This window comes from Alosa pseudoharengus, unplaced genomic scaffold (genome assembly GCF_046254945.1).
Source record: "Alosa pseudoharengus isolate Yale_2024_CS ecotype anadromous, Long Island Sound unplaced genomic scaffold, YU_APseudo_1.1 YU_APseudo_1.1_scf_10, whole genome shotgun sequence".
NCBI lineage: Eukaryota > Metazoa > Chordata > Actinopteri > Clupeiformes > Clupeidae > Alosa > Alosa pseudoharengus.
Genome location: NW_027468565.1, coordinates 25,072,590 through 25,095,645, shown reverse-complemented (window position 1 = coordinate 25,095,645; position 23,056 = coordinate 25,072,590). Strand labels below are relative to the sequence as shown.

The 23,056-nt window shown below is 40.0% G+C and overlaps 1 pseudogene; it reads right to left on the bottom strand.

Moving 5' to 3' along the window:
- Positions 1-1,454: 1,454 nt before the first annotated feature.
- Positions 1,455-6,320, bottom strand: LOC143104678 (UDP-glucuronosyltransferase 2B13 pseudogene; annotated as a pseudogene).
- Between the last annotated feature and the right edge of the window lie 16,736 nt (positions 6,321-23,056).

The following is a 23,056-nucleotide window of genomic DNA, read 5'->3' as shown; positions in this document are numbered from 1 at the left end:
AGACGCACTGTCACGAGATATAAGCAACTCCTCTGCAGGATAAATGTTGTTTTATTCAGTCATTTGAGAAACATTAGGGTAAGTGTTGCTTTTTCCAGCCTATGTTTTCGATGGTAACCCATTGTCAGTCAATAGTGAAAGTAACTGCATATAACTGTCTTGTCGTTGACTGACTCCTTGGTGAAGTTAGTTTCACTTTGCCAATGAGTTCAAATAATAGACGAGTGCAAATACGTGAAGGCTATGCTAGGTTTTAGTAAAGCATGGTTTAAGAATGACTATTCCATACGGTCTCGCAAGCAGCCTCATTCAAATGCGCCGTTGAATGCCAAAATACCGATGCATTTATTTGACATATCGCGCGTTGCGCCGTTAAAGGGAATGACAGATGTCATTCTCATTGGTTTAAAATGATGTTACGCCCCAAACACACCCATATGACTCATTAAAAGACCTAGGAACACCTTGTTACGCCATGCGCTCCACTTTTGAGAACGAAACCCCTCCCAATGTGAACTGGACATCCTACTAAATTTGAATAGACTTTTGACGAGTGACGATGCACTTTAGAATGTCATGATAGGGCCCTTCAAGTCACCCAAGGACACTGTACAATAAGAGAAAAGGATATAGACATAAGAGTAGCATAAAAACATCAAACAGAGACAGTATATAAGAAACACATACAAATACTGACTGACCACACTTAAATACTGACATGATAGTCTGATGTTTCAACATAAAGTGATATCCAACACTGAAATGATATTGTGGGTTTATGTCACTTTTAAGATAATATTTGAAAGAAACTGATATTTTATAGAAACAGCAAACTGCTTAGCAACAGTCGGTTTCATATATTTCATGAATTATAATGTAATACAGTATTACTGTGTTTTACATAGGAATGTAATAAAATATTACTGTCTTTTGCATAGTGTCAAGTGGTAGAAATTATAATGTAATAAGGTATTACTGTGTTTTACATAGTGTCAAGTGGTAGAAATTATAATGTAATAAGGTATTACTGTGTTTTAGTGTCAAGTGGTAGAAATGCTCCCTGCCATGTTTCTCTTTGTGAGACTGAGCTGCATTCTTGGCGTCCCAGAGAGTCCAGTCCACAGTTCTGCTGCAGTGGGCTCAATCACTCCCAGCTGCGCGGAGGCAAGGCCTGAGGGAGTGGGACGTGCTGAACCTGGGCTGTGCGCACGCCGCTGCTCTAGCAGCACCTCCAAACACATGGAAAACTCAATGCAGCCGCTGGACTTTTACAATAAATCTCTAAGCTTGCTTTTTATATGCATATTTTTACATCTCTGTACAATCACTACATTTTCCAGAAGCATGATGCATCATATAATCTATAATATATGCTAACTTTATGCATCACAGTAATCACATAGGATAATATATGGTAATTTCTTAATTATCAGTGGAAGAGTTAAACACACATGGACACAGGTTTTTCTGTTTATTTACAAGATCTTAAAAGATAAAGTCAACCCGCTTCAAGTAGTAAGCTGCTGTCCATCATGACTTTATGCATCATATAATCACATTATATATGCTAACATGGCTAGTTAGCTGCTGTCTTCAGTAGCTGCATATCAGCGTGGGCTGTAGTCTTCATGCTATATTCAGGCCGTATTCTCCTGTGCTGTATAGGCTAATATGGTGCAGCTTCACCACCACAGCTACACCCACAGTTCGGGAGGTGGTGTATGCAAGGGCACGATCCAGGGGGTGGTGTATGCAAGGACATGCTTGTTGCAAGTATCTGGCTTGTTCGTTTTAAACCAAAAAGCACAGGTGTTCTGACAGTAAACACCCCGTTGTCCATGGGAATGTGCTGATCAACACATCATGTGCCAACATCTACGGGGATGGAGCTATGTGGCTCAGGATGGAGCTATATGGGTGGAGCTATGTGGCCCAGTATGGAGCTATATGGGTGGAGCTATGTGGCTCAGGATGGAGATATATGGGTGGAGCTATGTGGCCCAGAATGGCGATATGTGGGTGGAGCTATGTGGCCCAAGATGGAGATATATGGGTGGAGCTATGTGGCCTAGGATGGAGATATATGGGTGGAGCTATGTGGTCAATGGTGTATAACTTTAGGTCAATAAATGCTCTATCAATACAAACTATAGCATGATGATAGTAAGCAGTAGGGTTTCAACTAACAATTATTTTCATAGTTGATTAATCTAACAATTATTTTCTCAATTAATCCATTAGTTATTTGACCAATAAGATGGTGGAAAAAATGTCAATCACTAATAAGTAGATATTGTCATATAATTACAGCATTATTATATTAAGCATTACTCACTTTTGACTTTCTTTCTGAATAAAAGTGAACAGCATTTTTTGATTGCCAGGAACATAATCAGTAGTAAGAGCAGTAGAGCCATGAGCAGGACATCCTGAAGGACTGAGTGCGCAGGTGAGGGGCGCCTCCGTTCCTCATCACAAACTCGATCCAGAAAATGGCGCGGTCCAGAGGCTTCATGGGCTGGTCATGGTGGATCCTGGAGAGCCTCTGCATGTTCTCCCTGTAGGACGGCTCATAGAGTACTTCCTTTAGCGCTTCCATGAGCACTGCTCTGTCCAGAGTGGCAATGTCCACTACCTTAGCAGTTCCCTTTGCCTCCATTCTGGACAGGTTATCTGGCTGATCAAACATCAGAGGCAGGCCAAGTATCGGGACACCATGGTAGATTGCTTCTTGGACACCATTAATGCCCCCATGGGCTACAAACACTTTAGTCTTTCGGTGACCCAGCAGGTCATTTTGGGGCATCCAGCCCACCAGTAAGGTGTTGTTGCCAAGAGTCGAGGGCTTGGCCCCTGTATATCTCCAGATGACCTTTTGGGGAAGCTGAGCAAAAGCTGCAGCAATCTCGTCAGTGATGTCACTAGGGAGCTCGGCAACCAGAGTTCCAAGGGACATGATGATGACCCCATGCTCCCCAGAGCTTTGGACAAACTCTTCCAGGTCAACAGGAAGTGGTCTAGCTGGCTTGCAATGGAACCCGCCCATGTGGACCACATTGGGCATGATTGGGTGTGGAAACTCAAAAGTCGTATCGTACAAGCCATAAATCTGCATTCCGGAGCAATGAGACAAAGTCAACATCTGGTCCAAAAAAACGATTGCAAAAATCTGTGTAATGGGCAACCATCTGTTCGAGGAGCAGCTTATTCACCATAAACATAGACCAGTTCAATATTCTTTGAGAAAAAAGACATGCGGTCAGTAAGCCCAGTGCCAGACACAGGGACATAGGAGGGAGGAGCAGGCCCAATAAGAGTGTGTAGGTCTCCATAAAGTGTCCCCCTGACATTGAACACCAGGGGGAGCTGTAGGCGGTAGGCTAGGAATACCCCACCAGCGATTACAGGGTCACTCAGAACTAAGTCGTACTTGGCTTCTTGGAGTGACTGCATCAGGGCCTCATCAGTAAACATAGCAGACAACATTGTACACATATCCCTATGTATGTCAGAAAATAGCTTCATTAACTCAATTGTAAGTTCAATATTCCTGGTGGTCTTGCCTTCTATGCGTATATTCAGAAGTGTCTTTACCAAGGAGTTGACGAACTCCTCAACAGAGTCACTGGAGGGGATAGTGATGGTTTTGTAATGGGGAGATTCCTCTTTATTGAACCAGCTGTTTGAGTCTCGCACTACAGTAATGCTGTGGCCTCGGGAGTGCAGCTCCTCAATGATGACCCTCATGTTCACCCAGTGGCTGCCATCTACTGGGAACACCAGCACTTTACCTCCTCTGGCCCCAGAGAGGCAGACAGACAGCACTGAGAGAGCCAACAGCACGGGACTGAGCATCCTGATCCAGCACTTAGGACACTAAAGGGACAAGAAGGGTTCAGAGAAACCATCAGTTTCTGCCAGATGTGATGTGATCATAATCAGGTGTAAACAAGTTTATAATTACAAATATACAATACAGGGACAAGAATGAATACTCATTTCTATCAGCAATGAAGATTGGGTTTGTACCACTAATTTAAAGTGTACAACAAATGTAATTTTAAATACCTCATAAAAAATTAAATAACATTTAAAAACATTACCAACTGTCAGTTTGACCTGTTCCCTCAATAGCAGCCGTAAAAGATCCATTAGGTGACTGGACAAACAACTTTGCTTGAAATATTATTGTTTATCAATAGGCTACACTTCTTGTTAACAATAAGCAGAAGATATTGTCTTGCAATCACTGCCAAGGGTGAGACTTAGCCACTGTAGCTTACTGTTGCCTACAGAATATTTCAGGATCTAAATGAGCTCAACACCTATTTAGAAATGAGGAGGAGGTAGGCTAATAACAGCATGGGGTTTTGGCGAAGCCTACATGACCCGCGCGACTGCGTGGCGGCGACATCCGAGTCTCAACTCTATGGCTCTGGGTCAATCATAAAAAATATTGTGAGACAAAAAGCCATGACATGAGGTAGCCTACTGTAATTAGGGGTTTGCACGGACGTCACATTCTGGCCGGTAACCATGGTAACCCAGCACGCGCGGCCATATTGGCGGTACTCTGTGAATGAAGTACAATGGAGTATTATGCACTTTGGATATCTTACGTGATTGTAGCCGTGTCTAAACAACAGAAAAGCTAATCAAAATCCGTCTAAGATGCAAAGGCATATAGGGCAGGACTTGGACCACAAGAAAAGGTGCGATATTTCGAGAAATTACGGTTTATTGGCAGCGCAGATCCATATGAGTTGGGTGAGGGAGACGAAGTACCAAGTTCAACCACAAGTGCCCCCCTTCATCCGATAACTTCTGGCATTAATCTCCTTTCTCCCTGTTTTTTTAATAACTTTTGGAAGTTGATACCTACACCAGATGTTTTTCTCAGTCGGACCTATTGGTACAACCTAAAACACGGCAATAATTAACCATTTTCCTTGACGATGTTAGGGATTTACTTCAGTGCCTAATGCTTTCTAATGAGGCGAGTATCTCCAATATGGCAACGTCCAGATCTGATGACACGCCGTGCAAACCCCTAATTACAGAAGTACGTGAACTGGAACAAAGTTAGTAGGCTCTCATTTCCATATAGTAGGCTAAGTCAGAAGTCTGAGATATTTTGTGGCCGTTATTAAACGGGCATCCCTAATTAATAGCCTAGTGGTTTAATATTTATTCACAAGTTAATATTACAGTAACAACCAGCTATGTTCCAACAACCAACATAGGCCTACTAACGTTAGCTTATAGCTCACATGCAGTAACGTTATCATTTTTAAGAGTTTGTCTCCGCGATTGACTTTGTACAGTAGCCCATAGAACAAACGCAAGAGTCTGTTCAGCGTGACTTTTGAGCAGGCACGTGCAGAGAAGGGGGGCTACAGGGGCTCTAGCACCTGCCCTTTTGCCCCTTTGATGTCCAAGTGCCCTTTTGACAAGACCCGTTTTTTACTTTTTAAAATGTGTAATAGCCTACTTCCTCTAGTTCCAACGTGAATATTCGCTAAAAAGTGTCTAATTAATAGTTTGTGAAATTAGAAATTTACAAAAATAAAAATGTTCTGTGTTAATTGAAATGCTTTGCGGCCACCAATCCGTGACGTCATACATTCAGTGAACTCTCAGAAGGTGCACGCAGGCACAGTGCTACAGGAGATGTTTGGGAGCACGGTAAGGTCACTTGGCAGTTAGCCTATCTGAACATGCAATAGTATTCAGCTTAGAGATAGAGAATAAAATGTTTAAAGTTGTTTCATGTTTAATGAAGTAGGCTATCAAACCCGTTTTAACCATGTCATGGTCCATCCATTTCAATAACCTGGCAGCTTCGAAAATCTATGAACGTTAATAACATATTCTGTTTAGGTTACTATGTTATAGTAGCTTAGGTTAGTAGACCTAGTTCATAAAACAGAGTAGGCAAACCTTTTCTAAATCGTCATAAGCCGACGACATAGGCTACTGTAGTTGTTTAACTAACCCAACTCCACGCCGTTCTCTGTTTACAGTAGGCTACATTACGCGTCATTTCACTCAGTGACCACACGCACAGCACGTGAATCTGCAAGACACCAGCTTGCTAATGGTGGTAGTTCACTGTGATAAACATTAAAATTATAGCCTGACAAGCCAGACTAGGCAATAACATATTTGCTGCCGCTAGGGTTAGGGTTACAGTTTTTTACAATTGTTTACACACGTTTTCAAAACTCTGTGTCTATTTTTCAAAACTCCACACACAAAACCCACAACTGCTCACACAAAATGCAAAATGCCGCAAATCTCCAGCAAAATGACACACAACATTCAAAATGTCAAAAACACATGTTTAAAGCAAACATTCGCCTCACATTACAAACACTTTTGTCATAATATGACATTTTGGATACATCATGTACACACTGTTGCTCAAAACCTAAAGCTCTTCTGTCTTAGGCTTTCTATATGTATTTACATACAAGAGTGAAAGTTACGGTATCAACAAAGAGAAGTTTAAAATACACAGTAAAAATGCAAGCAATATTGAAACCAAAAATAGTGATTTTTCCCAAATAATTTGCTGTTGTGAATACAGTATTTTACAGCAAAGAAGAATACAGTGACCACCAGATGTAGTTTTGAAAACACTGATTTAGTTTTTTTCTAAAGACAAGTGTGTGTGTGTGTGTGTGGGGGGGGGGGGGGGGGGTCGTGTACAGTATCAGTATGTATTCATAGGCCTATAGACCCTTTCAACTGCAGAAACAAACAATTCTAAGCGTTCCTAAGGCATTTCTGGAGGCACAGAAAAATGTATTGAGCTACAGTAATGGTACTGTAACATGGGGACAAACAAAAATAGAGTAAAAAGACAAATTTTACAGTCCGATTACTGTAATTTTCAAAGTATCTGCATTAGGGGTGTAACAGTTCATGTATTCGTATTGAACCGAAATGGTACGGGCGTCACGGTTCGGTGCATGAATTTACACGGAGAATACACGGTATAAAAATAAATAAAACTCGTGTGCGGATTAATTAATGTCATGCGCAATTACTGTTAAGCAGCGAGAGTTACGGGAGTTCTTTAGCGACACCTAACGCTAATCTTTAGCCTCGCCTTAGCTCTGAAGCTCTGATTGGCGCCTATGTTTTTTTTTGTCAGGACGTCGGTCGAGTCCATCAGTCATTAGCAGCACTAAGGTTAGACCCACAAGAGTTAGAGGATCCGCTGGTCTCTTTAAGATCGCAAGTTTGAGAACTTCAGTTACAGTAACGTTAGTACAGGCGAAAGAGTGGTGGATAAGATGAAACTGTGTGTCGGCGTTGATCAGCAGTTGTTGGGTATGTGAGTGGAAAAAATGCTACACATATTCGAAGCCATCACCCAGATGATGTAACGTTAGGCTACCAATCACTGAAACGAGGGGAAAAAACTTACCCTGCGCTTCAGCAGCCTTTGGATACACATACAAATAGGGCCAAAACCTATGGCTTAAATTAAATGATTTCGTAATGACAGAAAGCTATTTAAATCGCGTGGTAATTACCTTTATGTTGGGGTAACTTGTAACTTCTCACATGAGGAGCTGGTAGTGTTAAGTGCATAGACAGCAAAATAAAGTGACAACGCTAACCAGGCTAATAAACAAACCATGCTACGGTGAGTTAACGTCAAAGGGCAAAGTCACGTGACTTCTAGTTGTAGTCTGTTTATGAAATAAAAGGAGCAATTTAGTTTTTTTTTAAAAAGGCAAAATATTGTGATATTTTCACAGTTAGTAGGCTAGATTATTACTTTACACACAATACAAAAAAAATATTGAGGCAAATTGTAGACCCTTCCATATACAACTAAACACAGATGTTGAAGGTCTTGCTTAAGTGGATTTTTAAAAATCATTTTTCTATGTAATTTGCACTTTCAGAAATAAGAGATGCTGTAGGCCTATTTTCAGTTTTATAGCTGATTGTCTTATTTTGTTTACAAGTTACAGATGGAGTCTGGGTACTTATTGTACTGTTTAGACTACATCTTACACACTTCAGGCTGTTCAGATAGCTCAGGGAAGAGAATGTATGACACTAGGTGGTACAGCCTGAGACATGTACAAAAAAAAAATGCTTTCTGCATTTTTGTTTTGCTTTTCCCTCCATTGTACCGAACTCGTACCGAACCGTGATGTCCGAACCGAGGTATGAACCGAACCGTGACTTCTGTGTACCGTTACACCCCTAATCTGCATTGGTTCTGAATATTTCAACCGGAAATCCTCTAGGAGCAGATTGAAAGGGTCTATACCTATATAGAGAGTATATCTATTCATAGACCTATACTTAGGCAATGATTGGATGGTGTTCAGTAAAGTAAAGAGTGTTTGCACATGTGAAGAGAAAGAGTGAAGCACTGGTGATTTAGTGTGGCATTTTGATGGGTTGTGTTTGAAGAACGAAATCAAGTTACTTCCTGTTAGATTTTTGTGTGTTAGGTAGAAAATTGTGTGTGGTGTTTTGCAAAATGTGTTTTAGTCTATTGAAAACTGAGTCAAACACTGAGAATTAGTGTATGGTTTTGCAGATTTGATGTGGGGTTATGATGTTTGGAAGACATGTTTAGAAAATTGTGTGACAAGCAAAGATTTAGTGTGTAAGCAGTTGAAAAAAACTGTAAATGCCGCACCCATTTAAGTTTTAAATAAAGTTAACACATTTTCTGAAAATTTTGTTCCATGTGCCGTTTTTTTAAATTTGAGCCCCTGCCCCTTCAAAGGTCTCTGCACGCCCCTGCTTTTGAGGAAAGTTACGTTGCGGTAATGATAATGCTGACCTTTAGTGAACACCACACTGTGAATCGTCTTCTATGCAGCAACAACAGAATGCAGCAGTGGGGAGGAGCAAGTCAGTTATGTGTGTGTGAGAGAGAGAAAGAGAGAGAGTGTGTGTGTGTGTGTGAGAGAGACAGAAACCATTTTTCAATTTACATATTAGCCTTAGAGCCCGACCGATAAAGGGATTTGAAGGCCGATACCGATACAAATATTTGTTGATTTAAAAATCCAATATTCCGATTTATCGGCCGATATTTTATTTTTTTTGACCGATACAGGCTGCCGATTTTCTTGAGCCGATATTTGGAGCCGATACTGCTTTTATTTTGCTCCCTCAATTTACATCACTCACCGTTCGCAGTGCTCAGTCTGAGGGGCGGGATAATCAGTTGTCTTTCAAATTCCCTCTGCACACAATAGGACAGCGGCAGCACTATGAGTCCCATGCGTTTCCCACCAGCGGAGCTAGTTGGCTAGTTCAAACGTTTGCCAACTTACAGTTTTTTTCAACTGCTTACACACTAAATCTTTGCTTGTCACACAATTTTCTAAACATGTCCTCCAAACATCATAACCCGACACCAAATCTGCAAAACCATACACTAATTCTCAGTGTTTGACTCAGTTTTCAATTGACTAAAACACATTTTGCAAAACACCACACACAATTTTCTACCTAACACACAAAAATCTAACAGGAAGTAACTTGATTTCGTTCTTCAAACACAACCCATCAAAATGCCACACTAAATCACCAGTGCTTCACTCTTTCTCTTCACATGTGCAAACACTCTTTACTTTACTGAACACCATCCAATCATTGCCTTAGTATAGGTCTATGAATAGATATATTCTCTATAAAGGCCTAGGTATAGACCCTTTCAATCTGCTCCTAGAGGATTTCAGGTTGAAATATTCAGAACCAATGCAGATACTTTGAAAATTACAGTAATCGGACTTTAGCTTACAGTAATGTTCTACAAAAAGTTGACTTTATGTAAAATTTGTCTTTTTACTCTATTTTTGTTTGTCCCCATGTTACAGTACCATTAGCTCAATACATTTTTCTGTGCCTCCAGAAATGCCTTAGGAACGCTTACTGTAGAATTGTTTGTTTCTGCAGTTGGGGTCTATAGGCCTATGAATACATACTGTACACGACCCCCCCTCACAAACACACACACACACACACACACACACACACACTTGTCTTTAGAAAAAAACAAAATCAGTGTTTTCAAAACTCCATGTACATCTGGTGGTCACTGTATTCTTCTTTGCTTTTTTTCTTGTTTGCTGTAAAATACTGTATTCACAACAGCAAATTATTTGGGAAAAATCACTATTTTTGGTTTCAATATTGCTTGCATTTTTACTGTGTATTTCAACTTCTCTTTGTTGATACCATAACTTTCACTCTTGTATGGAAATACATATAGAAAGCCTAAGACAGAAGAGCTTTAGGTTTTGAGCAACAGTGTGTACATGATGTATCCAAAATGTCATATTATGACAAAAGTGTTTGTAATGTGAGGCAAATGTTTGCTTTAAACATGTGTTTTTGACATTTTGAATGTTGTGTGTCATTTTGCTGGAGATTTGGGGCATTTTGTGTGAGCAGTTGTGGGTTTTGTGTGTGGAGTTTTGAAAAATAGACACAGAGTTTTGAAAACGTGTGTAAACAATTGTCAAAAACTGTAATACAGTTTTTTACAATTGTTTACACACGTTTTCAAAACTCAAAACCCACAACTGCTCACACAAAATGCAAAATGCCCCAAATCTCCAGCAAAATGACACACAACATTCAAAATGTCAAAAACACATGTTTAAAGCAAACATTCGCCTCACATTACAAACACTTTTGTCATAATATCACATTTTGGATACATCATGTACACACTGTTGCTCAAAACCTAAAGCTCTTCTGTCTTAGGCTTTCTATATGTATTTCCATACAAGAGTGAAAGTTACGGTATCAACAAAGAAGTTGAAATACACAGTAAAAATGCAAGCAATATTGAAACCAAAAATAGTGATTTTTCCCAAATAATTTGCTGTTGTGAATACAGTATTTTACAGCAAACAAGAAAAAAAGCAAAGAAGAATACAGTGACCACCAGATGTACATGGAGTTTTGAAAACACTGATTTTGTTTTTTTCTAAAGACAAGTGTGTGTGTGTGTGTGTGGGGGCGGGGGGGGGGGGGGTCGTGTACAGTATGTATTCATAGGCCTATAGACCCTTTCAACTGCAGAAACAAACAATTCTACAGTAAGCGTTCCTAAGGCATTTCTGGAGGCACAGAAAAATGTATTGAGCTAATGGTACTGTAACATGGGGACAAACAAAAATAGGGTAAAAAGTCCAATTTTACCAAAAGTCAACTTTTTGTAGAACATTATTGTAAGCTAAAGTCCGATTACTGTATTTTCTCTATTTTCAAAGTATCTGCATTGGTTCTGAATATTTCAACCGGAAATCCTCTAGGAGCAGATTGAAAGGGTCTATACCTATATATATCTATTCATAGGCCTATACTAAGGCAATGATTGGATGGTGTAAAAGAGTGTTTGCACATGTGAAGAGAAAGAGTGAAGCACTGGTGATTTAGTGTGGCATTTTGATGGGTTGTGTTTGAAGAACGAAATCAAGTTACTTCCTGTAAGATTTTTGTGTGTATAGGTAGAAAATTGTGTGTGGTGTTTTGCAAAATGTGTTTTAGTCAATTGAAAACTGAGTCAAACACTGAGAATTAGTGTATGGTTTTGCAGATTTGGTGTCGGGTTATGATGTTTGGAGGACATGTTTAGAAAATTGTGTGACAAGCAAAGATTTAGTGTGTAAGCAGTTGAAAAAAACTGTAAAAGCTTAACTCGTGTCACACTGTTCGCCAACAGCAACATCCATCTTATTTGTTTTCAAGTAGCAGGGAATTTAAGCCAAACCGTTGCTTTCTCTGCCATCAATCATTATGTTAAGCCCACCTAACGACTCTATACACGATTTCATTGGCCTGATTGAGTTTCGATTTCTGGAGCTCACAAGCCAACGGAGAGTTGCTAGACTAGCCCTGGCAGCAAATGTAATTTCTAGGCTATGTGAATAGTTTATTTCCCAGTGTTGTGTCTTGTGCACTTGTGTGTAAAGTTTTGAAACAATGAGCCGAAGTTGTGCAAAAAGTGTTCAAGCAATGGGCAAAAACTGTAAAAGATTACAAATACAAAGATAATGGCAAACTATTCTGGCAACGTCTCATTTCATAACTTGATTGCATTTTTTTCCGCTTTTAATCACATTATTATGACCATTAAATGTACAGTATGCTATTTTGCACACTAAAATCTGATTCATCACAAGTAAATACAATAAAGAATGGTAACGTAAGTTGATTACAGTTTTTTACAATTGTTTACACACGTTTTCAAAACTCTGTGTCTATTTTTCAAAACTCCACACACAAAACCCACAACTGCTCACACAAAATGCCCCAAATCTCCAGCAAAATGACACACAACATTCAAAATGTCAAAAACACATGTTTAAAGCAAACATTTGCCTCACATTACAAACACTTTTGTCATAATATGACATTTTGGATACATCATGTACACACTGTTGCTCAAAACCTAAAGCTCTTCTGTCTTAGGCTTTCTATATGTATTTCCATACAAGAGTGAAAGTTATGGTATCAACAAAGAGAAGTTGAAATACACAGTAAAAATGCAAGCAATATTGAAACCAAAAATAGTGATTTTTCCCAAATAATTTGTTGTTGTGAATACAGTATTTTACAGCAAACAAGAAAAAAAGCAAAGAAGAATACAGTGACCACCAGATGTACATGGAGTTTTGAAAACACTGATTTTGTTTTTTTCTAAAGACAAGTGTGTGTGTGGGGGGGGTCGTGTACAAGATGTATTCATAGGCCTATAGACCCTTTCAACTGCAGAAACAAACAATTCTAGCATTCCTAAGGCATTTCTGGAGGCACTTTATTGAGCTAATGGTACTGTAACATGGGGACAAACAAAAATAGAGTAAAAAGACACATTTTACATAATTACACATTTACATACAAGTCAACTTTTTGTAGAACATTACTGTAAGCTAAAGTCCGATTACTGTATTTTCTCTATTTTCAAAGTATCTGCATTGGTTCTGAATATTTCAACCGGAAATCCTCTAGGAGCAGATTGAAAGGGTCTATACCTATATAGAAAGTATATCCAGGGTGCGATTTGTAGGGGGGGATGGTGAGGATTTCCCCCCCTCTGGTTTTCCTATCCCTACCTCTGCTAAAAAAAAATTATCGTCGGGGGGGACAACATTTATCCCCCTCTGCCCCTCATATTGATTAATGCTACTTCATATAAGTAAAGCGCTGCAACGTGAGAACAGTCTAGTAGGCTAGCCTACATAATAATCTGACATCAGAAACGCACCGTCACCGTCAGCACTCATGCTGCTGACACAGTGGCTGCGTGATAACTTAATTTGGCCTTGATCGTGCAGGACATTTCAGAATGCCGAGTGTGTAATCCATCATAAATGGCTAGTTTCAATGGAAAAGTTAGCTGGACAAATGAAAGAAAACGAGAAGGATTCAGTGAAGCATAATAATGTTTTAGAACCTTCAAAATTAGAAAACTGATGCAACTGAGATGGAGGACAACTGCACATAGAGTAGAACGTAGGCCTATTGTATGAATGAACTTACATTAAATGAGGAGATATTTGCTGAATGTCACAAAAAGTGTTACAGAAATTGCTTGGCATCGCTTATTCAATGGCTCTCTACCGAAACACCTGTAGTTTGCGGAGGACGAACAAGAAAGCACTCGTTTGATAAATCAGCCAGAAGTAGACAAATAACTTTTAGAAATAATCTGTACTGCAAAAACGAATGTTGGTGGCTATTTAAACTATCTAGCGGGTGTTTTAACAGCTGCAAGAAATAGAAGCTTCATGGTCTTTATGTTCTGGTTCGTAAATTATTTTCATAAAACTTCAAGTTGCCCTATAACTTTACTCTCCAAACTCTTCACTGCACTGTAGCCAATTAACTGACAGTATGATAGTAGGCTATTTATTTTCTGTAGGCTACAATAAACACATTTATTTTTTCAACTTTTGCAATATTACGCACTTGGCTACTGAACGCAAATCAGCAGGAGAGAGAATGCACGTAGCCTACACAGCGTGTAGCGCAATGTGTGTGTGTGGGGGGGGGGGGGTTTACAAACATTCAAAATCATCCCCCCCTCTGGTTTTTACACAAATCGCACCCTGAGTATATCTATTCATAGACCTATACTAAGGCAATGATTGGATGGTGTTCAGTAAAGTAAAGAGTGTTTGCACATGTGAAGAGAAAGAGTGAAGCACTGGTGATTTAGTGTGGCATTTTGATGAGTGGTGTTTAGAGATGTCCGATAATATCGGCCAACCGATATTATCAGCCCGATATTAGCATACAAATGTAATATCTGTAATATCTGTTAATATCGTTATCGGATTTTTTTTGCCTTAAAACCGATAAAATAATGCTTGCGTTACACCCAAATAGTGCCTATGCGCTCCTGAAGCGTTTACCGGCGCACAGATGATGACCTCATCAATCTGCGTCTTGAAGCATACAAACAAGCATGGATGGCTGCAGTAACAAACTTGCTCGTGGCCGTAGTAGCCCCTTGCGTTGGCCGTGATGCCCCTTTGAAAATCAGAAGTTTACAGGCCACGGTGGCCTTGGTGCCCCCTTCTTTAAATATTCTGCTTTGCGTCCTACTAATAGCGATATATATTTAGCCTATGGCCTATGGCCAAATTACGCAGTGGAGAAAGTGACAGCGCAAGAAAGAAAGTGCGTCCAAATTAACCCATCCTACTCATCACAAGTATCACATGAAAGAGCTTTTTCTCAGCTTTTAAACTATGTTAGCCGCTAATTGCTGTGGTGAACGGTTCGCGAGAAAAGTAAATAATATCAGTCAATTTAATCATAAATTGTACCTAAGGTTATGCGTCCATCTCCCTACCCATTCATCTCGGTGGAATACTTCAGAACCCTTCGTTTAACATATGACAAACCATATATCAGAATAAACAGCAGACCTTACCGAACAGAAAGGTGTAAAGCAGTCCCCTGTACAGTTAGCCGTTCCAGACTAATCCCGTTTTGAATTTGCAGTAAATTTCAACATACATGGATGTCTCCAAATTTGGGATTTAAGTTTTACACTGTGTTTAAATTGTTCAACATTATTTCATAACGGGCCAAATACAAAACAAATATTACAAATGTCGCCTAGATATCGGTAAATCAGAGGACAGCTGACGATAAGAGTTTGTGAAAGTAGCCTTCATGATCACAAAATGCTAAGCATGCATCTATTGAGTTTCTTAAAGCTGAGCTGTGCTTAAATTGTTCAATACATGATTTCATAACAGGCCAAATATAAAATAAATGTTAAGTATAGCCTAGATATCTGAAAATATTAGATGATCAGATGATTTACAGTTATATGTAATATGTCATGTTTTATGTTTTTGTAATGTTTCATACAGTGATGCAGGTCTACTGCAGTGAATACAACTTTGATCATGTTTATAGCCTACTACTGTATAGTTAACTTTGGCCTTGGTGCCCTGACATGTGGCCTTTGTGCCCCCCACCAAATATGCCCAACTGAAGGCCAAGTGGCCTTGCCCCTAAAATGGTGAAATTCTAAGCCTGATTGTGGGTATGGCCCGTTATGAAGGCCAGTCAGTCTTTTAGCCCCGTTCATTGGACTAATACTAAAGGAGGACTGTGGTTTAGTAGTTTACTACTCTGGAAGGTCTGGACTGAAACTTTGTGCCTTCCTTGTTGTTATTGCACACTACCTTCATGTTGGCTGCTTAGATTTGTACACCTTAAATGTTTCATTTTTTGTACTTCACCTCAAGCCTGAAGTATTTTTTGTAGCTCAAACAAATGTTTTCAAAATTGTGCAGTAAAGTTGCCACATTGTAATTGACTCATATTTGTGCATTCATTCAATTAAGGTGATTGAGTTTTAGTTAAAGAAACAGTTCATGAAGCATCCTACAAATGCAGGCTCATTTAACACAGAAAAAGGGTAGCCTGTCAAACACTATGCCTGTTATTTTAGTTGGCTTTACATTCTGCTATGTTGCACATAGTTGTTCAGGTACAATGTTTTATCATTTGTGAAGAAGTCAAATTTGCCCTATTTGTTGTGGGCATTGTCAAGATTATCTCAGGGTGAGTGTAATCCAAACTGTTGTTTGAGACAATTAAAAAAAAAAAATAAACATGGCACTTTTTCCCTAAATTAAGTTGAAGTATTTTTCTTACTTTGCACAGACAATGTTAACATTTGGAAAGCCTTGTTGCATTCAAGAATGCATCCAGTGGGGCATCACAATAACATTAAGCATGTTGTGTTAATTCCACAACAGGAGATATGTGATGTTACCTAGATTAGTTTTGAGGAAAAATAACCCACATATCGACATCGGTATCGGCTGATATCGGAATCGAAATTTGAGAGTTGGACAATATCGGCATATCGGATATCGGCAAAAAAGCAATATCGGACATCCCTAGTTGTGTTTGAAGAACGAAATCAAGTTACTTCCTGTTAGATTTTTGTGTGTTAGGTAGAAAATTGTGTGTGGTGTTTTGCAAAATGTGTTTTAGTCAATTGAAAACTGAGTCAAACACTGAGAATTAGTGTATGGTTTTGCAGATTTGGTGTCGGGTTATGATGTTTGGAGGACATGTTTAGAAAATTGTGTGACAAGCAAAGATTTAGTGTGTAAGCAGTTGAAAAAAACTGTAATGTATTCTAAGTTGTAATTCCCCTGTATGTCCTGTTGGTGACCTCAGTGAGAAGTACCTGTTAAGACGCTCTTAGTCGGTAACGAGAACTCTGGACCACTCGTAAATCTACGAGTGTTTTCACAACGCTCTTAAGCTATGATGGTTTTGGGAAACAGTCGGCAAATCTTAAGACGTTCGTTAGAGGGACTTTATGATGCTCTTAGGCTTACGATGCTTTTGGGAAACCGGGCCCAGATCTGAAAAAAGAAGGCAGGACCACCCCCCACCCCCCCTAGCTGATTACTGCAGAAATTCTACTTTTGTGTTGCTTGCTGTTGATTTGAAAGAGTAATTCAAACGTTCATGTGTGTATGGTTTTGTTGACATAATTACATTTTTAGAAAGGATTGTTGAGTTTTGATTGCCGGGTTTCATTTAGGTATAGATGTGAGTTGTTTATCTCCAAGTGCTATGTCTTATTTGGCTGTGTGTAGAATTTTGACATAATGAGCCAAATTCTACAAAAAGTGTAAGCAATATGCACAAACTGTAACTCAAAGACTGGTTGCAGTTCTGGGGCCGTATTCACAAAGAATCTTTAGCCCCTTACTTTGGTTGTTGTTGGCGTTATTGCATCCCTTATTTACAATGCACAATTATTCCCTCGTGGTCGAGAGCTCCTGTAGCCACATGTGCATTTCAAAACATTGCGATGTGAAATGCCACAAAAAGCGGCTTAGGATTGTTTGTGAATTACATTAATACACAGGATTAGATGTTAAAATCCCTTGTGCCAAAATCCAAGGTAAAAACACATTCAGAAGCCCCTGCTCAAGTTTAACTTTAAAAAGCACACTACCCACAAATCCGCCAACAAATGGTCACAAGCACAATGCAAATGGCCTATCCAACAGCAGTAGCCTATATAGTATGCGGCATGTCATTGGGGTTATCAAGTGGGCACCCTCATTCACCGATGTTTCGTTAAGTTAGGCCCACGACACCTCATGAAGGCTTAACAGTGAAACCAGCGTCCTGGAGACACTCCCCTCCATGCTACCACCATATTACCACATTGAAATATCCAATACTCAAAATACTCTTAACCAGCCCAGGCATGGTCTAAGTTGGCTAGGTCGGTCCGTCCCGTTGATGTGGACTGAACCATAAACCATAAAGAACCTTAGCCAAGTACCATCACCCTAGGCACAGCCCATCACAAACACAAAACAAATTAGCCAGTTAGCTTAGCCCATTATCTTAGGCCCCATCCCAAACACAAAACAAATTAGCCAGCAGTTAGCAGTTAGCTTACGCCCCATGCTGCCCCATATTACCACAACAAGCATCCAAATACCCTTAACCAACCTAGGCATGGTTTAAGTTGGCTAGGTCGGTCCGTCCCGTTGATGTGGACTGAACCATAAACCATAAAGAACCTTAGCCAAGTACCATCAACCTAGGCACAGTCCATCACAAACACAAAACAAATGAGCCAGTTAGCTTACCTTAGCTTGCGCCCCAGGCCCCATAGCTTGCGCCCCAGGAAGGGTAACTTCTCCTTACCCACCACCAAAACAAATGAGCCAGTTAGCTTACCTTAGCTTGCGCCCCAGGAAGGGTAACTTCTCCTTACCCACGACCAAAACAAATGAGCCAGTTAGCTTACCTTAGCTTGCGCCCCAGGAAGGGTAACTTCTCCTTACCCACAACCATTCGCTTGCCCGTTCTGCTGCTAAGGACATGTTACTAACCACCTGCCTTAGACTTCGACCACAAATGCCCAATTCAGACAGCAAGCCAATAGCAGATCTGGCCACAAACCCACGTGCACCGATTTCAATAGGCCTTAATCGTGCACTCCAACCTCGCTTAGCTGCCTCCTCTGCTATTTCAGTATATTTAGCTCTCTTCAGCTCATTGGCCACTTCCACTCTGTCTTCCCAAGGAACAGTGAGTTCAATGAAGTAAACTATCTTCTCTGAATCCGACCATAGAATTACGTCAGGACGTAGCTTAGTACTCACTATATGTGGAGGTACCGCCATCTGCTGGCCAAGATCAACCTTCATTTCCCAGCCCGCCCCATTTTTCAACTGGCCGGTTTTGCACCTGGCCTTCGCGGAACAAGGTTTATCCCCCTGACGTACAAAGTTAATTTGCCTTACCCCTTTACTAGCTGCTAATGAATTGACTTCTCTTCTTTTATCCTCTATTGCCGCTGCCACACATTTCAATACCTGGTTATGACGCCACGTATACCGCCCCTGGGTGAGACTTACCTTGCATCCTGATAGGATATGGTGGAGACTGCCCACACACGAGCAAAGTATGCATTTATCATCCTCACCAAACCATTGACTTAAATTCTTGGGAGATGGGAGCACATCATATGTAGCACCTAACATAAATCTGATCTTACTAGCTTCCATGCCCCATAGATCTTTCCATTTAATCTGTCTTTTTTCCACCCCTTCCCAGTTCACCCACTGCCCTTGTTTTGCCTGCGACACTGCCTTAGTACATCTTACAGCCTCCTCCTGTCTATGCATTTCCTCCACTACCATTTTCCTCTTTTCTCCTGCAGAAGCCTTACTCCACAAGGGTTTACTTGCACCCACCCCTAGACCCCCCCGCCCGTGCTGCACATGGCCCATTATATCTCTATGCTTCAATGCTGATTGAGCTTGCTTAACTGCCTGCTCTAGGTTCCACTTCCTCCCTGCATTAACTGAGGGTGCAACTTTCCTCACCACTGGGTCCTTGGACTGAGTAAGAGTCAATTCCAATCTAGCCTTAGCACACTTAAATTCCTCTGTCAGACTAGATATTGGCAACTCTACAATACCCTTCCCATACAAGGCTACACTGCTTAAGCAGCGTGGGACTCCGAGCCATTTTCTGACAAAGGAGTTGATCATTTTTTCCAACCTCTCTACCTTTGACAGAGGAACTTCATAAACTGTCAATGGCCACATTAGCCGAGGCAACAAACCAAACTGCAAACACCACAGCTTGAGCTTACCTGGCAGCCCCGACTTGTCAATTTTTGCAATACCTTGCCTAGTGACCTGTCTCAAGTCTTCAACCTGTGATTTATCACTAAGGCTTGCATCATACCACCTTCCCAGGCTCTTCACTGGTTTCTCCAGAACTGTGGGAATCACCTCCTTATTTATAGCAAACTTCTTATCTGTTACCTTCCCTTTAATAATTGAGAGACTCCTAGACTTACTTGGTTTCACCTTCATTCTGGCCCATTGCTGATTACTATTTAATAGTCTAGGTCAGCCATCACCAAATGGCGGACCGCGGTCCGAGTCCGGACCGTGACGTGATCCTATCCGGACCCAGACCATAATAGCCTAATTTAGATTTTCACGTAAGATTTCAAAGCTGCGCTAAATGTTTTGTTGGTTAGGATAACAGCATTTACTCCAGGAGCTTCAGGAACCATCATTTCGCTTGCTGCTACTCAGCCAGTAAAATCGGTGAATTCTGATAAAGTCGAGTCAGTGAGTAAAGTAGCCTATATGGAGAAGAGACATAGCCTGAAACGAGCGAGGAGAGGGGACGGGACGAGAAACAATTAGATGGATATCTAAGTTAACGATAAGTAAGTTGTTTTCAAATCATCGATTGCTCAAAGAGGAGAAAGCTAGACAGCGAGAACAGAGCTTTATTAAACAATACGGGGGCAATACCACGCAAAACTGTCACGTCCGTAACGCCAACTAAATATGGATGTGACAGTTTTGCGCGGAATTGCCCTGGACCTCTTCTATATATTCTGAGACAGGCGATTTTAAGCGCCAATTTGAAGCACCTCTACTAGACAAAGCATATATTTTCAGCAAGCATAGGGTAGGCTAGGCCCATTCAACAGTGAACTGAGACCACAGAATATTTTACGATTTAAGAAGGCAATATGATTGATCCACCACTATCTAGTTAAGCCTACATGCATTCTGCCCAACAACGTGATATTCCTGGGTTTCCAGGATTTCGGGTCAACATAAAAAAAACTAAAACAATTCAATTAAACTTGCTGATTAATGGGTTCAAGAAACCAGCTGTTGAATATCCATCCTTGTCTCAGCTCAAATTTTATTTTAAGTGCACGTTAAGATCTTAAAAATAGCCAAGGCTACTCAGTTTTTCTCCCCAACTCTTACTCTTATCTTGCCTTATTTCTCCTCATTTCGAATGTTGCCTTTTAGGCTACTTATTTTATTTCACATTAAACATTAGGCTTAGGCCTACATTCTTCTATTTCTTGAATTTCCCCTTGGGGATCAATAAAGTATCTATCTACAACTAGGCTCCATCCATCCATCCTAATATTATACATACATACATATACATAGCCTAAACACACGTTAAACATTATGATGCTCCGGACCTTTGCTTAAGGAAATTTTCTGTAACTGGACCTCGCTGAAGATTAATTGAATACCCCTGGTCTAGGTCTTAGTAAGTTAGGACTCCTCTCGACTTTTTCTAAGCTCCCAGACTTAGGTGCTACTTTTAGGGCTACAATGCTTCTTGAATTACTCTTAGTAAAAAAAAATATTTATTATAAAATATACATTTTTAGGAGTTTCTTAGCTTTAGCTTTAGCTTAGAGTTTCTTAGCTTCTTAACCCATTTCACCCCATCGGTCACAATTGTGACCGAAAAAAAAAGTACTTATAAGCCTCTAAAACTGTAACTGGGGAATATCCCAATACTCTTTCAGTAAATATTGAAACAATAGAGTGTTTCAATGAAATGTGTTCAGTGTCAAATGTTTTGAGTAAATTGTCACATGACCAGAGCTGTTTACTTCCTGGTTGCACCTTGAGAAGAGAATGACGGCCTCACAGCTCCCAAATAAAAGGTTTTTAAAATAAGTATGTGAAAATAAACATAGGACAAATATTTTTTGTACAAATGGTCTTTAAGGTGTCTAGTTATGATATATACATTTATAATTATTCAAATGTCTTTGGTGTGTTTGCAGAATGAGTAAACATGTTAACGGTCACAATAGTGACCGGTGGGATAGAATGTTGTATCTAGATGCACACATACTTCTACACCTACAAACACACACACATACACATACTCATACATACACACATACAGAGACATACACACACACATACACACTCACACACAGATACACACACACATACATACTCACACACACATACACACAGATATACACATTCACACACACACACAGACATACACTCACACACATACACACAGATATACACACACACACAAACAGACATACACTCACACACATACACATATTCACATACACACACACACATATTCTCTCTCACACACACACACATGCACACACACATACACATATTCACACACACACACAAATATACACACTCACACACACAGATACACACACACACATACACACAGAAATACACACTCACACATACATACACACACAAATACACACATACACACACACACACAGATATACACTCACATACACAGATATAAACACTCAGACATACACACATACACACACAAATACACACACACACACAGATATACACTCACATACACAGATATAAACACTCAGACATACACACTCACACACACACAGACACAAACACAGACATACACACTCACACACAGATATACACTCACACACACAGATACACACTCACACACACTCCAGCAAACTATTAAAAATTAAAAAAAAAATAAATAAAAATAATGTTTCCCAGGAAACATTGTACCATTGTGGAATGTATAATCAATATTTTACAGATATAAATGTTTGTGTCTGTGTGTTGTTTATTTACCAGAAGCTTCGGCTCGTTAAAATAGAACCCTGAATGTGTATGTCTGTGCGTGCGTGTGTGTCTGCATGTAATTGTGAGAGTTAGTGTATATGGTCTGTGTGTGTATCTGCATGGGGTGTGAGAGTTAGTGTGCATATATCTGCATGGTGTGTGAGAGTTAGTGTGCATATTGTGTGTGTGTGTGTGTATATATATATACGCGCACACACACACACACACACACACACAATATGCACACTAACTCTCACACCCCATGCAGATACACACATGCATGGGATGTGAGAGTTAGTGTGCATATTGTGTGTGTGTGCGTATATATATATATATAGAATGTCTAATAAGGAGAGAACCTTCACTCTCGGAACTCTTCCGGTGTGGTACTGCATCTAGGGGCGCTGACGGGCGAGTCCAGAATGAATGGAGGTCTATGGAGCTGTACCCCTCAAAATCCACTTTTCTCGGGATATAATTTTTTTTCAAGTAATTTGAATATTGTATTCGAAAGGGAAGGCAAAGACAATACACTTGGTTGAGTATTATATTTTTTAAAGTCACTTAATTGTTCTAAAAAGCCTTTCAAACGTGCC